General features: G+C 38.7%; 1 protein-coding gene across 1 annotated transcript in view; it reads right to left on the reverse strand.

The window, feature by feature from the left end:
• CSMD1 (CUB and Sushi multiple domains 1) overlaps nt 1-18,539 on the reverse strand; it is a 1,401,348-nt gene that overhangs the window by 384,407 nt on the left and 998,402 nt on the right. The gene's annotated exons all lie outside the window — the stretch shown is intronic.

Below are 18,539 nucleotides of genomic sequence, written 5' to 3' on the forward strand. Positions count from 1 at the left end.
GCATCGTGAGCATTGTGCTATTAGGTTCAATAGAAACTAATAGCAGGGGGCAACGCAGCGGATTTGTGCCGCAAATTTACGCGGCGTAAATCCGTTCGTGGGAAGGAGGCCTAAGCCTTTGAAATCAATGTTTTTTGTTTTTTTTCCCTTTATGCCCTTTCTAGAGGAAAAACAAGCACTAAGCTATGTATATTGGGATGGGTTACTATTGGTTGGTCTACAGTGGTAAAGGATTTAGGTGTACTTGCTGATAATATAACATGCTGTTTCAGTCTGCTGGATAAACAGCCAACAAGATTTTGTCTGATATTAGGAAAGGAATGGCTTCTAGAGAGTAAAGCAGTATTTTATGCTTTTATAAAGTGACCACATTTTCCATATTCAGTCCAATTTTAGGCACCGGCCCATGAAAAAAAATATCAAAGAGTTGGAGAGAGCTCAAAGAAGGGCATCTGAATTAATACATACTATGGAATCTGTTAGTCATAAAAGTAAACTATGAAAACATCAAAACGAAACTTATTTTTATCTAAAAGAAGAAGGCTGCACAGCAATGTGATAAATGTATATAAATATGGAAATGATTAAAACCAAGGCAAAAAGTGATTATTATTTTAAGACCACAGAACACAGGGTCATTGCTAAAGAATGTGCAGTTTCTTTACAAAGTTCAAAAGTATTAGTTTTTTGTCCAAATTGTAAAGTTATGGAGCATGCTGCCTTAAATTCCAGTAATAGCGGCGGATTGATTTAAAAAAAGGGTTAGAAATCTTCATTGTAAAACACAATATATAGAATATTAATATAGGATCTGGCCTATTACCAGTAGCGATAAGGAAGCCATCTTTCTCTATGTTATGGCTATTTGACCCTTTACCATTTAAGGAGAGGTTTTATATAAATATAAAAGACTGGACTTTATTGCCCCTTTTATACAGGGCAATTCTTGTTTAAACAACCGCACAAGCGGGTGACATCACCGCTAGTTGTTCACTCTCATGCAGAATGTTTAGACAGGCAGGTTATTGCTGAGAATGATTCACTTCTTGCGCTCACATTCCTATGTAAAACACTGAGAGGGGAGTGTTTAGATGTAACGAGAAGTGAGTGAGCGGCCGCTAATTTTTATTTAGGCTGCAACTGAGAAATAAAAAAGCAAGTGAAAAGTGCATGATGGCTCATTTAATAATAATAAATCTTTATTTGTATAGCGCCAACTTATTTCGCCGTGCTTTTTTTAAAACATAATGATTATTGCAACATTTTCAAAACCGCAGCGTTTTTAAATTTCATGGTTTTCTCAAGGGGATCAAGGCTCAGTAAAGGAGTTGAAACGCGTCCTTGCTTATATCTGATACCATAGCACATTAAAATAAAGGCTACAAGATTCTTCACATAAATCAACTCTGTTCTCGTGGATTTCTTGCTTATCCCCTTCCCGCCCCATGACGGAAGGGTACGTCATGGCAGGGTGGTACTTCCCGCAAAATGACGTACCCTTACATCATAGGGATAGCGCGAGATCATAGCAGATCTTGCGCTATCCCGCAGCGGGAGCCGGCTGTCAGTGATAGCCGACCCCCCGCTGCAACAGCTGGGGGCATCGCTGTTAGCCCCTTCCCTGCTGTGATCTAAGTAGATTGCGGCAGGGAAAGGGTTGACAGAGGGAGCACGCTCCCTGTGTGACTCCAGCCCTCTCTCGCGATAACATCGCGAGAGCCCGGCTGGTTGCTATGGCAACAGGACTCCAGATACCGGTGTCCTGTATTGCCATAGCCTGTAATCGCTATAGTAAGCGATAAGGCATGGTAGGAGAGAAGTCCTGCCATGCCTTATCGTAGCGATCATTAGTCCTGCTGTGTAAGTCCCTCAGTGGGACACAGATGGTGTGAAAAAAAGAGCAAAATAAAGTACAAAAAATAAAAATGTAAAAAAAAGTTAAACACTTTTTTAATGCTTTTTCTCATATTAGCATAAACATTTTTTTAAAAAATTAAAAATTCCACATATTTGGTATCAACGCGTCCGTAACGATGCATACAATAAAATAAATATCCATTTTACCCTGCACGGCAAAAAGCGTTTAAAAAAATGCTAAAAAACTGAGGCAAAAGTATTTTAGCATTTTGCCTCCCAAAAAACGCAATAAAAGTGATAAAAAAACGTATGTACCCCAAAATGGTACCAATAAAAGCTACAGCTCGTCTCGCAAAAAATAAGCCCTCAGAGAGCTCCGTCCATGGAAAAATTTTGGTATCGTTGTAACTGCATCATCCCGCAGAAAAAAAGGTAGTGTGTCATTTATGCTGCATAAGTAACGCTTTAAAAAAAAAAAATCTATGGCAGAATTGATGCGTTTTCTCTCCCTACGATCATAAAAAAAATAATAAAAGTTTTACAATGTAGTCTATGTAACCAAAAATGGTAAAAATAAAAACTACAGTTCGTCGTGCAAAAAACAAGCCCTTATACGGCCGCGTCGACGGAAAAATAAAAAAGTTATGGCTTTTGAAAGATAGAGATGAAAAAATAATAAAAAATCATTTGGTCCTCAACGCCAAAATAGGCCGTGTCATTAAGGGGTTAAAGAGGTTGTGCAATGATTGAAAGTTATCGCCTAGTTACAAGAAAAGAGAAAGCTTACTAATTGGTGGGAGTTCGACCACTGGGACCACCACCGATCCCGAGAATGGGCACCACAAATGTGTGAAAAACAACCGTCCTCTCTGAGGGTAATAGATCATGCAGCCCTAAATTGAGCAAAGAGCCAGAGACCACGGTATATGGTATCTCAAAAGAAAGTTTAAAAATGACTTAATTTCTAGAGTAACGGTTGAGCATGCACACTGCCACTCCATTCTTTTCAATGTGACTTCCAGAGATAACTGAGCACTTGAACTTCCATTCTCGGGATCAGAGCAGGTCCCAGTGGTTAAACACTCACGGATCAGAAGGCTATCCATAAGGCCTTAGTCAGACGGGCGTTTTTTCGTGCGATTTGCGGATCGCATGACGGATGCGCATCCGCAAATCGCGTGACCGGTGCGCGCAAGTCGCCCGCAAATCGCCTGAAAATCTGCTCCTAGCCGCGTTTCATTAGAAACGGGCCGGAGCTGTCCAGCGCATTGCATTCAATGGAGACAGCAATAGAGCCGGCTCCATTTAAAGCAATGCGCTGCGGGCGAGCCCGGGATGAATTGTCGGGAAGGGCTTAAATATATAAGCCCTTCCCTGCAATTCATCCTAAAATGTGTAAAAATAAAAAATATATATATACTCACCTTCTCCCAGCAGCCGGAGCTCCGCGCGGCCGTCCTGCAGTGGGTGTGAAGGGGGTGTGAGTCAGACCTGCCCCCTGATTGGCTCAGCGCTGAGCCAATCAGAGGCATGTCTCACTCACACCCATTCATGAATTCATGAATGGATGTGAGTCAGACCTGCCCCTGATTGGCTCAGCGCTGAGAGGCAGCAGTCACTCACCCATTCATGAATTCATGAATGGGTGTGTGAGTGAAACCTGCCTCTGATTGGTCAGGGCTGTGACCAATCAGAGGCAGATCATTCAGCAGGCGGGGATTTTAAAGCCCCGCCGGCTGAATAGTGCCGAGAAGCAGTTCAGGAGAACTGACAGCGGCCGCGGCTGGACTCCAGCTGCAGCGGAAAGATGAGTATACAATTTTTTTTTATTTTAACACATTTTAGGATGAATTGCAGGGAAGGGCTTATAAATTTAAGCCCTTCCCGACAATTCACCCCGCGCACGCCGGCAGCCCATTGCTTTCAATGGAGCGGCTGTATTGCTGGCTCCATTGAATTCAATGGGCAAACATCGTTCTTCTCTGTCACAGCTGTTACAGCTGTGGCAGAGAAGAATGATTTGTCTTCTATATGTTCTCAATGGGGTCGGCGCTGCTGCCGCCGGCCCCATTGAGCGCATATAGAGAAGAGAACAGGAATCGCAGATCGCAGATAGGTGCGATCTGCGATTTCTGTTCTATAATTTATCGGACGAGCGCATAAAAAGCGCTCATGTGTCCGATACCATTGCAAAGCAATGGTTTTATAAAATCGCCAGACGCATGCGCATGCGCAAATCGCGGCTAAAAACGCCCGTCTGACTAAGGCCTAATCCTGTAGGGGATAACTTTCAATTGTGTCACAGCCTGATTAAGATGAATACACTTTTGTACGAAGAATGTTAAATTACAAGAAAAACATTTGATAGAGTGCAAGCATATCATGTAATACAAAGGTGCTATGCAAATTAACTTGGCACAGATGTGCATTTGTCGAATCAATAGTTTGTTTTCTCGAAAGATCAATAAAAAGTTTACTCCTTCCTTAACTTCCTATTGAAGTTGAACCCCTGTCCTTTGCAACAGGAGATATCTCATATATATTTATCTGTGTGCCCAGTCGTTCAACCTATTTGAATCCACAGCAATATAAATTTATACCAGGAAGCAGTACGATTAAAAGTGTATTTTATCAAAGATTAAGAATCTTCCTGCCCTTGAATACCCTCATTAATGGGAAAAACTAAAATACCAGGATATAATAAAGACACGATGCAATATGTATTTAATGTTGCATCTAAGGTTAATCAAAGATCGCCATCAGTGCAGCCCAGCAGCATTATAGCATAGACCCAAACAACAACTTTCTCTACAAATTCTGCCTGCTGTTTAGAGGACAGTAAAAATAGGGCCAGCTGTGAAGCTGCCTAGGGCTACATCTTCTTCATTCATGAGAGCAGCAGGGATCTCTGTAAGTCTGGTTTTAATTGAGAAGAATAAGTCTCAGTGATACACTGATGGATTTCTAAAACCTCTTTTTGTCCTGCCAGTGCATATAAAAAGTTAATCTGACTTTTTAGCCACTTCTGTCTGCATAAAGTACAAGTATGTGCAGCAAGTAGAATTTATATCCTGGCATAATGAGTCTGATGGAAAGTATTAGGTTTTAACTGCTACATCAATTTTTTAAATAATCTATAAAATATGGAACTTGATAATAGATTTTAGTACAGAAAAAAAAATATATATATATACACACACACACACACATATATATATATATATATATATATATATATATATATATATATATATATATATATATATATGTGTGTGTGTGTGTGTGTGTATATATATATATATATTTTTTTTTCTGTACTAAAATCTATTATCAAGTTCCATATTTAATAGATTATTACAGAAATTGATGTATATATATATATATATATATATATATATATATATATAAAGGTCTATACAGTTACAGTGTACAGTATATAAGCTGTTTATCATGAAGTTTTGGCTGGGGCTCAGGTTTTGCAGACTGCTGCTGTTTTTCACTTAATGTTCAGTCTTGCAATTTTCCTGGGCCTCTAATAGAGAAGGTTATGAGAAATTTATAGAATTCCATCAAAATCCAAATTAGACCGACCTTGTTACTCCGTAACACAGCAAACTTATTTGGATTTTGATTGTATCCTATATTGAACTAGATTATCTGAGTAACATATATCTTTGTTAAAACCAGGATGTGATCCAATATTTGCTGTGTGAATTACATTGTACTGTTCATATATTTAAAACTAATAAAAAATATAGTATAAAAAAAAACTTTTTTTCACTGAACATTTCACATTTTTGTTTTATTAGGGGTAATGTGTACAAAAAAGTAAAATAAAAACATTTTCTTAAATCTGTAGTTCTTTATTTTTACAATTAGTATATTAGCTCTAAAATAAAGAACATAAATGGGTTCCCTATTTTGTTTCAGGTGTTTTGATATATAATTTGATTACAGGGTGGATATAATCACAGTTCAGGTTGGCATGGGTAGTAGTGAGTTGCTTTTTTAAAAAATATATTTGTATTTTATTCTGTAACTTTTTAAACATATTTTTTACAACTATCTTTTTCACATGTATGTCCCCTAGGATGTCATATAAGAGCTTTGGGGGACATTCACAGTGTCATTTTCTTTTTTGTTGTTGTCAGTTTTCCACTGCAATGCGCACCTATGTTTGCAAAAAAATGCACTCCACGGATCTGCCAAATGCACATGATTGAAGCTCCATGCGGTGGCAGAGGACCGCAATGCTATCCCATTGCTTTCAATGGGGCTGGCGCTTGTGCCACTTCATTAAGAGCAATGGGATGAACGCAACCCCCACATGGATTTTCAGGGAAGAGCTTGAAATATAAGCCCTTCCCTGAAAATAAGCACTAGCAGCTTGAAAAAATAAAAATAATATATATATATATACATCACCTCTCCAAGGCTGTCCAGTTCTAGCGTGTCTTCTCCCTGGCTCCCCAGCACTCCTCTGAAGCATTTTCTCCTGGACGGGGATTTAAAAATCCCCGCCTCCTGAAAGCCCTTGGTCTGATTAGCTGAGCGCTGTGATCAATCACAGCAGCGCTCATCCATTCATTGAATGACAGCTGAGTGCTGCTGTGATTATTCAGAGTGCTGAGCCAATCAGAGGCTGCGCTCAGCCATTCGCTTAATTTAATGGGGCCGGCAGCAGCGCCGACCCTATTAAAAACTTAGGGAGTAGATTAGGCTTCCCTCCCACAGCTGCCACAAGGGATTCCTTGGATGTGAAACCTCTGGATGCTGTCACATCCAGGGGTTTCACCATGTTGTCAGCGCCATCTGCATTGAAAGCAATGGGATAGCATCGCTCTCCTCTGCCACAGATCTCACATCTGTGGCAGGGAAGCGCAATCTACCCCCTATGTTTCAATGGGGTTGGCGCTGCTGCCGCCAGCCCTATTTTCAACAAGGTGAAACCTGTGGATGTGACAGTATCCAAGGCTTTCACATCCAAGGAATCCCCTGCTGCAGCTGTCACAGCCGCAGCAGGGAATACCGAATATTATGTGCGATTTTTAATTTATTTTTTCGTCGGTCACACGATTTTTAACACAAATGCGATGTGCAATTTTTTAAATCGCATATATACATGCGCTAAGTAATCGTTTGTGCGACTGTACCTTAGCTGGAGCATGCATAGGAGCCTCATACCCTTTAGTGACAGTAGTTACTGGCAGTGCTGGTCTAGGTCTGCCAAGACCAATATTCATAGATGAAATGGCACTGCAGCTTCCTCTATTCTTTGCATAGATACTGTATGTAGTCCGCAAAAGGGAAGGCAAAAGTGGTTATAAGCTTCTTTTGTCCTCTCCTCAGGGTCCCTGGAGGTCTCTGACAGTTGAGCAACTGACCTGCTCCTGCTAGATTTCAGGAGCAAGAGTTTAAAACCCACACCATATTTTTTCTATTGGCCAGGACTAAGTGCTGTATATTAATGGTGCTTGGTCCTTAATTGGTTAATATATCCTTCCATTTCATGTATACAGCTCCTTTGTAGACCTATGTGTCTTCATGAACACAGATTACAAAAACTGCAGTCATACCATCATAATTTTGCAATAAACCCTCTTTCTTGACCATCTACAGATAGTTGAAGAAGGGCAGACCACTTACATGGAATACTGCTGAGAATCTGACTTTAATTTTTAGATAAAGCAGTCATATATGACCTAATGGCTATTCTGCATTGTGCTATCCCAATCGCTGAATTGCTCTAGTCGATCCTTATTTCATTCAATGTCTGTCTCTATTTCTAACCAATCCATCCAGCTGTTTAAGGTAGGATTAATTTTAAATATATATATATATATATATACTTTTTTGAGATATAAATATATGGCTATACAAATACACTTTTTAGGAATACAAATTTCGCAAAAAAATTTGTGTGTCCTGCAGTCCTGAGTCAGGAGGGTTTGGCAGTGCCAGGTCACCTAACTGCTTCCAACCTGATCTAGCAGAGTGCTTAAAAAGTACCCAATGGATCACTCTGAGAGCTGTGTGGCTACCCAGTCTTCTCTCCCTGCCCAGCACCAAATTATGTAATCAGCAGAAGAGGAAACACTGCCAAAGGGACCTGTCGCAAATCGCGGCAAAAACTGCCCGCGTGTCTAAGGCCTCAGGCTGTACATAACCAAAAACACAAGCCTTTTTTTTACACTAAAACAAAAGCCACTTATATATGCTGGTATGTATAGACTTTATTAACATCAATGTGATTTCTGAAGCAGAGCTATGTGTGCAGCAGGCTGTTTTTGTGTTTGTACATTAGTATGGCTATGTTTGAAGTAGAGTGGGAATTTATGCAACAGCGCTATATGTGCAGCAGTGTTGTGCATAGGAACTGTTTGTGTAGCAGAGTAATGTGTTTGCAATCTATTGAGCAGAGCTGTGTGTATATATAGTGTGTTGCAGTGGTGTGTGTGTGTGGATAATGCCTCAGGGCTCATGCCCATGGCCGAATTTATGCCGCGTTCCCCGCTGCGGAATAAGGCAGCTATTAGGTTCTATTGAACCTAATGGCTCAGTCCTTACATGCGGGATTCTGCCACGAATTTACACAGCGGGAAAAATATTGCGGCATGTTCTATTTTATCGCGTTTTTCTGTGGCGGCAGGTCTTCGTTAATATAGTATTAATGGAGACAACGGAAAACGCGACAAAAAGTGAATTTTTCGCGATCGCCAGCAGTAACGTTCTTGTTTATCCCTGCGGGATTCCCTCTGCATAAAACCGCGGGTATATCCCACTCCGTCCTTGGGTAGGAGGCCTTAGAGGGAATAAAAAGTTACAGCATTTAAAATGATAAAAACCACATAAGGCCCATTTCACATCTGAACTTTTATTTCCATTGTACAGCTCCATCCTTGGAGCCAAACAACAAAAATACTGGAATTTCTGGATCCTATAAGTGCAGGTTGATAGCAGTGTAAGACAGACCCTATTGACTACAGTGGAGTCCATCTGGGTTCTAGCATGCCAGCAAAATGTTAGTTTTCTTTTTTTAAATTGTGGACAAGGAATGCTTTTTAGTCCGGTATTTTGTTACCAATCTATGCTGGCATCACTGAGCAGACCCACCAGCACAGATGTGAATGAAGCCATAAGAAAATAAAGCAGGATAAGCAGACACTAGAGAGCAATATGGAGGAATCACTTAGCAAGAGAAGCACCTATTTGGCTAGCTAAACGTAATGAGGTATATACATGCGCCATTGCAATATGTTTCAATGGTAAAAAAAATATGGTATGCTAAATTTAACAGTTTCGGATTCTTAGCTATTATTGGCCTCACTTACCATAAAATACCAAAATAGGAGGTGCTACTCTAGACCACCAAAATTACAGCATTAAGACCTCTACTTCTTTAGACCACCAGAAAAGTTTTAATTAGCATGAAATATGTTTGGTTGCCTACATCAAGGGGATATATATATATATAATTTTTTAAAGAAAATAAAAAAAATACATCTTTGTGCAAAAACACATTATTTTTATTCTATCAGTTATAATTATTCTAAAGCAAACTCAAAATGGCAAGACTGAAAGCCATGTAGCAGTTAAAAATTTGCCAGGAAAAAAAACAATTCAGCTCCAGATACGTTAAAGAAGGAGGTAAGAGAGGCAAATATAATCAATAGATCACAGTTTCAGAAATGCACACCTGAGCTGAGGGTTTTCAAATTTCCCCACCCACTGTCAGATTCCACCCTGCATAGGTTCGAAAGCTTGCTATAACATCATGTATTTTTATTAGCTATTAAAAGGTATCATATCTACAAGATTACCTGGTTTTTCTTACTGAGAACAATAACAGGATGAGCTAGTGTGACAGTATGAAAGAGAAGAGTGGGCAGAGCTAAGTCAGTCTTTCCAGTCTAATCAGCTGAGAGAAGACTAGGGAGAAGGAGAAAGTCTGTGCAAGTCATTGCAGAGCCTGCCAGTGCGGTGGGAAGGAAATAACATCACAAGTGTGAGTACTCTGGAGCAAATACTTAACTGAGGGCATCAGAGGGAGAAGGAGAAACTAAGTAAAGGAAAGGAAACTAAGTCAGTCAGTCATAGGCACAGCCAGGAAAAAAAGATGGGAGGAACAGCAGAGGGTACAAATGCAGCTTTTTTGTACCAATCCCATGAGGAAAATGCAGAAGTCATCTCATGTGAACTGTGTAGTGCCAGTTAACATGAACTCTCATCTACTATATCAACTTTCTACCAGCCTAACACCTGCACTGAAGTACCACACTATGTGCTCCAGGGGAATAGTTTTGAAACCCTGTTATATTTATTTCTCCACTTTTTGTAATTATTTTGTTCAGAATGGGTCCCTACCTGTTCATGGACTGGCGTCATGACAAAATAACATCTTTCCCTATCCAACTCCATAGGTAGCTCCCCACAGGGTTATCACCATCTTACCCTGCTCGACCTTGCGGGCAGAACACAATAAGAACTGCCAATTTACCACTGTGCAGAGCCGTGCCAGGATGCAGTTTTCCAATTGAAGCTGTGCCACCATGACTACCACAATTTTGCCACCTTCCTCCTCAGTCTGGCACAAAATCTAATAAAAAATGGCTATTGAAACACAAAATGAAAGTGTCCTTCTCAAACTCTGAATTTGAACTCAATTAAAACCCTAGGGTGAGTACTGACGAGGGCATTTGACAACCAACTATCTAAAAGTCTCCAGGAGCTAAAACTGGAAATGTTCAGGAGTGGACCCTGATTGATGATGGAATTCAAGCCACAACAGGTATGGTTATTATAGTACAAAATACCTTTCATGAATTAGTATGTATACACATGAGTACACACTAGTTGTAGCCATTCTTCATTATCCTTATTTGATAAGAAACCCCTATTCTTTGTATAACTCAGAATTCAAAATAATCAAACTCTCACTGGAAGGCATCCATACATTATTTTCACGTGAAATAGTTATATCACTACTTAGCAGATCTTTCCCTCATGTACCACAGTATTATAATAAAGAAAGCAACTAAATAAGAAACTCATAGGATTATATTTTTAATTCACATCAAAGGATGGAATGAGGAGACTTATAGCAGCCAGATGCCAGCAAAACACCATGGAGACAGCAGTTCCAACAGTTACACTGTGTATTCTGTAGAATGCTTGAGCTCTGCATCAGCCCTTGTTAAGGACTAGCAACCTCATTAATTAAGGCAGTGCACCTGGAACTGAGAAATTAACTTTGTGGTTTTATGTATAAAGTCAAATCCAGCACAGACTGAACTACTGAGAAATGAACATATATCTGTCTTCAGTTATTTGTAAAGGTGATGAGCAGTTATAAATCTTTTAATTACAAGTATTGTTATTTTGAGTGAAAAGTTATCTCTTGCAAAAATACAGACGATTAGTCTTTTTTCTTCATTCCTTTTCCATTCCTTGTTCACATTTAAAAAAGGAAATCCAGCAGTAGAAAAAAAATCATATCACAATTAAAGGGGTATACCGGCATTTATTACATATCCAATGAAAAGTTGATAAATACTAGATTGATTTGGGTGTGACTATTGGAATTCACACTGATTGCTCCCCCCGCCACTAGGCTAAGCCAACAAGGAGTTTCAATGAAATGTTGTCAAGCATGTGCCAAAGCTGTCGTTCATCTGCCCTGCTCTTGTATTCAAAGTCTGTGGCACTAATGGAAACTGCTGAACTCTGTGTATGATGCAGGTCTTTGGAAATTGGCAAGGATAATCCCTGTATGATGGAATGCTCCCTCTAGATGCCGCACTAGAGACAGATTTTAGAGTGATTCATTTCTTCATATATCTTCAGAGAGTATCATCACTTAGTTTTTCTGATATAAACTCTATTTTGTCTTTAAAATACATATTTAAATAGCAAAATTCTTGCTGTCAGTAGATGCATCTAGCTGAAGATTATTAGTTTACTGCATATTGTTTTTTTGTTCATTGTACAAATATTCTAGGGTAAGCATCTAAACTCTGGTTTAACTGGCTATGTCTGAGCAGGAGGTTTGGAGCTCTGTCCTGTGACCTCTAAAGCAACATCTTATTACGCTTACCTTCAGGGCAATTTGGTAGACTATCAGGGGCCCCACCCCTGGAATTTCAGAATGACCAGCAAAAGATCTTTTAAACCCAGTCCAAAGAGGCTAATGTTTTTTTTCATTACCCGAGGCCTAGGTCATGATGCAATGAAGCCAACCTCAGGCCATATTCTGGAAGCTTGGCAGACTGAGAGGCCTCCTCACTTCACCAAACTGGCACATGATGAGTATTTAGATGAATATAGAATGCAGATGGTAATTATAGTGTCTTCCCTGCAAGCAGAGATGGTACAGACTCTAGCTGTACATGTACTGCTGTGCCAAAGTATCATAAGATTGATAGTACAAAATAAAAAGCAAAGAAGGACCATATCTCTCTATCTAGTTGGTGTCTGAAAAGCATCAGAAAGGAGACTGCACTGCATGGAAGTGACTGCAATATACAAAGAAGACATCCAGGGTGCGACAGATCAGGTCACAATGAAGTGAGGAGTTCAATGATGAAAAAATGCATTTTCGCGAGAGTGGCCCTTTTAAGGGTGGGCAATTACTTTACAGAAGGTCTGTTTTTGTTGGGAAATGTCATCACCTGCTTCACTCAAGAATTATTGATGGTCCTTAGAAAAGCTGAGCATTGTTAATTATAATTTGGGCAAGATATAGTATTTTCAATTGAAGAACATAAAAAGAATATTGAACTAAATAAGCTTAATACATTGTGAAAAAGTAGAAGGCATAATGGAAAATGCTGCTGTAAGTGTTTGGTATTATTTCAGAACTATGGACATATTATTGGCAGAAGTGTTATAAATCTTCCTTCATGAAATTCCTGGAGAATTACTGTGTTTCCTCAGAGACACCACATCAATGAGCTGTGAATCCTGTCAATGCACGTATCTGAAGGAACCTTTATGTTATAAAGAATGTTTGTATATTCCATTTGAATATATTAAAATTTATAAAAATGCAAATGAACTATTTACAGTTCTGTATTATTGTATCCTGTTAATTATTGTCACTGTGCAAAATTGTTTGTACTCTCTAGATATTTTTTCTTTTCTTCAGTTTTAAATAGTACATTATAAAAGTGAAAAAAGGAAAATAAACAGAAAAAGCTAGAATACCAGGATACCTGTATTAGTAATGATATTTTATAAAAGTTACAACATTCATTACATACATAAATAAAATGAACCAATGAATAAGAAACGACATGACCGATAGCTCCAGTGTATAATCTAACAGTTCTGACAGTATTCTCTTTACAGCTGGTGGATATTGACGCAGCATGATGGTCCATAGGGAACAAAAAGCCTCTGCTAAGGTGTTGCTGCACTTTCCCCTCATGCTGCTTTCCCAAACTTCCGCATGAATGAATTAGAATCCTTATATACATTTGTATTGCACAGCACAGGGATGAACCCTGTGGATTTTTGAACGACTCTAGCAGTTCTGACAGACTCTGAAGACTCACTGTTATATTCAGCTTTTTAACTTCAACTTACTTGCTTAAATTTTTCCTGCACAAATAAGACACTGTAGTAAAATCCCCTTATATTTCATATAGAAAAGTTACAGTAATAGTTAATTCTTGTTTATTTATTTACTTATTTCTTATACATTGTCTATAATGTAGTGTAAACTGTACAGAAACAACAAAACAAAGGCAATCTTATCAAAATTTTCAATATTCTGTATCTAAATAAATACTGTCTGCGAAAAAGTAAATATATCAAACTAGGTAGAAACACCCAATATCACAACAGCGTTACATGGCCATAATGTGGCCACTTTTTTAAGGTCTGTATTATGTTCACAGCAAGCTCACTAGATAGTGATCAGTAGAACTACAGGGCCAGGTTCAGAGGTTTAAAGCCCCTAATACAGACTCTATGATGTGAATGTATTATGGAACTGTGAAACAGAACTAACTTCAATTGATCCAAAGGTTGAAAGTCTTGTTAAAGTTTTATTCAATATACTATAATGGGGATGCTTTTAATGGAAGCTACCTTTTTAATACCGCATGCCGTGGGACATACCATTATTTTTCTCTGGGAAATACAGTAAATTCCCATAGCAGGCCACTATATTACAGAAGTAGATAATATAGATATTGCATTATTTCAGGAAAGCAGCCTTGAAGCTAACCTATGTTGCTGCCAAAGCAAGTTAATAGGGAAGTCTATTTCAGAGCCCCACAGCTCAAACAGTAAGGAATCATACTTCCACAGTTGAAGGTTCAACAATTTTCTTCCAGATGCAGATCCTATGGTATCAATAAGGGAAGGTAAGTGAACAATGTTAGCTGGATTTTCCGAACAATGGCTTTAAATATAGCACCTCTATACACTGATTAGCCATCCCTTGCACCTGGCTCTTTATGAGAGTTAATAAATGATGCTGGGTTTTACACATAACTTCTTGACAATTTCTGGTGCCATTATCTGCCATCTTTCCAGCTCCAGAGTATCTTTTTGTCACTTGATTCACATCTACATAATGAGTCCTCTCTAATGCTTTGTAAAGCAACAAGATTCTTTATGTTGCTCTCTTGTATGCCACTTTAAATACAAGTATATGTCCTGCTGGTATAAGAAGCGGCAAAGTAACAAGACTATGATTTTTTTATTACACTGAAAACCAGTATTATTAATTTAATGGGCTTACCCTTTTGTCTGTCATGATGTATAGTGATTGCAAATGTTTAGTCCTCAGAAGTGCAGCATATTCTTCCCATAATGAATCTCTTTTGCTATGTACAGTACACGTACAATCAAATTGTAAAAAAAAAAAAAGTATGGATTCAGCTCCCCTTATCTGCACATAGAGATCAGAAACTCATTGGCCAAACTTAACAGAAATATTGAAATTGAAAGGCTTTTTGGGTATTTTTGCTGAACAGTTTGCATCCAAATGGCCTCAATCTCTGCAGTGATTTCGTGTTATACTACTAGTGTCACTTTTAGTTTTTCCAGAAAGTTTCTGGTTCACAGTGTTTTACCTGTATTTGCATTTTTATATCAGCTGGAATTATGTCTGATTTAGGTATAAATTCCCTGTGATTCGTTTGTAATAGAAGACCTAGGATGGATAAGTGTGAAATGCGTAAACCATTTCTATCTTCTCCAAACACCTAATGCAAGCATTATGGATATGTTATTATGTTTAATGTTTTTATATGGAATGCAATAAAATCCCAAGATTTTTACTAAAGATTGTGCTGGATTCAGGGTTGCCAGCATGATTTTGTTTTTCTTTTTTCTAGACAAATTATTGAAAAATTCAGTCATTTTTTTTACAAAAACATTGGAAAACCACAATGAATGATAAAAATGATAAGTGATGTTTACAGGTCAGATACTATTGTGAGCTCATTACCAGCATCTACTGTGAACTACAAAATGACAATAGTTATATATTATTATAATATACTATTTTATTATTATACAATATTATAATCAAAATAACCTGCTCACAAACCACCAGCCTCAAAAAATTAATGGCAAAGCTATTTTTTTTCAAGGACACTAGAAAAAGGTATCCTATTTTTACTAACTGTTCAGGAATTTCTGGACGGTTGGCAACTCTGGCTGGATTTCAAAATCATCGTTCATTTAAACATATTGCAACATGTTGTAAGACAGAAAAAATATAACATTATGGGTTATTGGAAATGTCTTTGGCTGCATTGTAACAATGCATTAATCATATGCCATTGATGCAATTCCATAATAATTTATGTTAAGTTCATGGCACAGCAAGGTTCACAGGCTGCAATATGGCTCTGCAGTAGGAACTATACTGCTGTCCATGTCAATTCATATGATGTCTCTGAGTACCTCAGTTTGTGTCAAGATCAGCCGATGTAGATCCACTGTGCTACACACCAGTTGGGCTTAGGGCCAAATCTAGAGTCGACACCTGAGGTACCCCGGCCTTTAAATCCACAAATTGGGATGTGGGCTTTGCTGTTGGGACCCCAGGCTATTACTCTAAAAGTGGTTCCAGTAATGTGGCAGCTGATATTACAATAGCCTAAGATGTGGTCCTTGATGGTATGAACAAGAGCATAGTCAGACGAACCAGGGTAGGACAGACAGCATAATTTGAGAATGAAGAAAAAGCTAGAAGTGGTGACAAACATAATGGGGTTAGCACAGTAAAGCAAGGCTGAGGTCAGGACGGGGAGCATGCAGAAAAATGGTTAGTATAATAAGACAGGGACAAGAGTGAAGACAGGAACTAAGTCAAGAATAGCTGAATTCAGACACAGGAGAATCTGAACACACTTGAATAGCAGCCTAAGCAGGACCAAAAGGGCACAAACTCAGGTACCCTCCAAAGGAGAAAGGTGTCTGATATAGCCAGGAATACCATATAATTGGTAGAGGAGGATTTAGCAGTATTCACACTGTCGCTTTAGGAGTATGGCCATGTGTGTATGTTCTCTGGACAGCAGAGAGAGCAAGCAGTCAAACAATTAGGGAAATTGATGGGAGCACTGACAGAACGTTTGCCATGACTGCCAGAAGAGGTAAGCTAGCCACAAATGGTAAAGGGTATTATGCAACCACAGCAATTTTGCTGGTAATCCCCAGAGGCCAAATGCATACCTAAATGGTGCAGATATGGCCACGTTTTAAATTGTTGATTAGCTTTGAAAATTAACCTTTGTATTTCAAATGTTAAATCCCCAGCATAAATAGACATTCATACATGATGCATTTGTTGCAGGCTTTCCACAGCAGAAACCCCACAGCGAATGTGCGCCAAATTCACAGTGGTGAGGTAAGGTTGGTGAGGATTTGGTTGTGTTTTGATTGTGGATCTGCTGCACGATTTAGTCCTTGCATTTCAGGGGGTTGAATTCACAGCACAGTTAGACATGTTGTGGATTTAGAATCCACGGCCATTTTTATTTGTTGCGCAAAATTTCCCCACCATGTAAAGAATATTTTTGATATCTTATCTGCATGGTTTGTACTATAAATGCTGTAGAATTTCTTCTGTGATTCTGCTAGTGGAATTCTGCAGCATTTCCGGCCAGTGTGAAGGCGACCTTAGGATAGCTTCATACACAATATTTTTTGATGCAGTTTTTTTTAAGCCAAAGCCAGAAGTAAATCCAGCAAGAAGAAAAATCCTTCCTTTATAATTCTCATTCTTTTTAAATCCACCATTGGCTTTGGCTCACAAAATTGCAATAAAGCAAGTGATTGGGTGTGCCAAAAATGGTGTGTGTGAAGCTAATCTAACAGTTTGTCTCAGCATTTCCCCACAGTATCAACTAATCTGAGAAAGAATTACTCTGCAACGGGACAAGTATAGCTGTTTTCATGAGAAAAAAACCTCTGAAGAATGAACGGCACTTGCATGTTTAGCAGTGTCCCAAGAATACTATGAATAACACGATTTATGAATTTGCTTATGCAAATGAGGTATTAAACTTAGATTATTTTTAAAATATAATATTGGATCATGTAAACTTGCATCTTCAGCAAATAAGTGCATACAACACTACTATAGTAGGTTCGGCATTTAACATGATTATTTCTGTTTTAATGAACATGTTTATTGAATGTCTCTAAAATTACTCATTTGGAATACTATGTCCAGTTCTGGGCACCCCAATTGAAAGAAGACATAGACAAACTGGAACAAGTTCAGAAAAGAGCTACCAGGATGGTGAGAGGTCTGAAAACCATGTCCTATGAGGAACAGTTAAACGATCAGGGAATTGTTAGCTTGCAAAAAAAGCAGATTTAATAGCTGTCTACAAACATCTGAACGGTTGTCACAGTGCAGAAGGATCATCCCTATTCTCATTTGCACAAGTAAAGACTAGAGGCTATGGGATGAAACTGAAAGGGAGGAGACAAAACTGAGGGTGATCAATGAGTGGAACAGGTTGCCACGGGAAGTGGTGAGTTCTCCTTCAATAGAGGTCTTCAAACAGAGGCTGGACAAACATCTGTCTGGGATGATTTAGTGATCCTGCACTGAGCAGGGGGTTGGACCAGATGACCCTGGAGGTCCCTTCCAACTCTAGCATTCTATGATTCTATGGTTTTAAAACCATTTTAGTCAACTCTATAAAAAGAGAAAAAAAAAGACATAGACTGCAATAATCTACATTGATTTATTGCTGCCAAGCATAATTTTTCATAGCCAAAGATGAGGTTCTTAGTATACATTTTGATCAAACTTGCCACTTCACAGTGCCATCTTTTATGCGTGTCCATATTTTAAGATCACCTCCACACAAGTGCAACATGGGCACACCCTCACATCCCAACTGCAAGCCCTGACCTGACTATGAGCCCAACGACGCAAACAAAGAACATCACAAATCCCTTCAATGTTGTTAATCCAAGCCACCAGAATGTGTGCTAAGAACCTCGTGTTCATTTCTGAAAAGATTATGCTTAGGAGCAATAGAACAATTTGTATTGCTGGATGTGCGGTTCTTGATTTTTCTTTCTCTTTATAGACTTCTTAAACCATTTTTAGCATTTCTTAGTGCAAAATATTACAGCCCTCCCATAAACCATTCAAACAGACATGTGACTGCAGACTTAAAGGGTTATTCTAATCAAAGAAG

This window comes from Eleutherodactylus coqui, chromosome 1, assembly GCF_035609145.1.
Source record: "Eleutherodactylus coqui strain aEleCoq1 chromosome 1, aEleCoq1.hap1, whole genome shotgun sequence".
Lineage (NCBI taxonomy): Eukaryota > Metazoa > Chordata > Amphibia > Anura > Eleutherodactylidae > Eleutherodactylus > Eleutherodactylus coqui.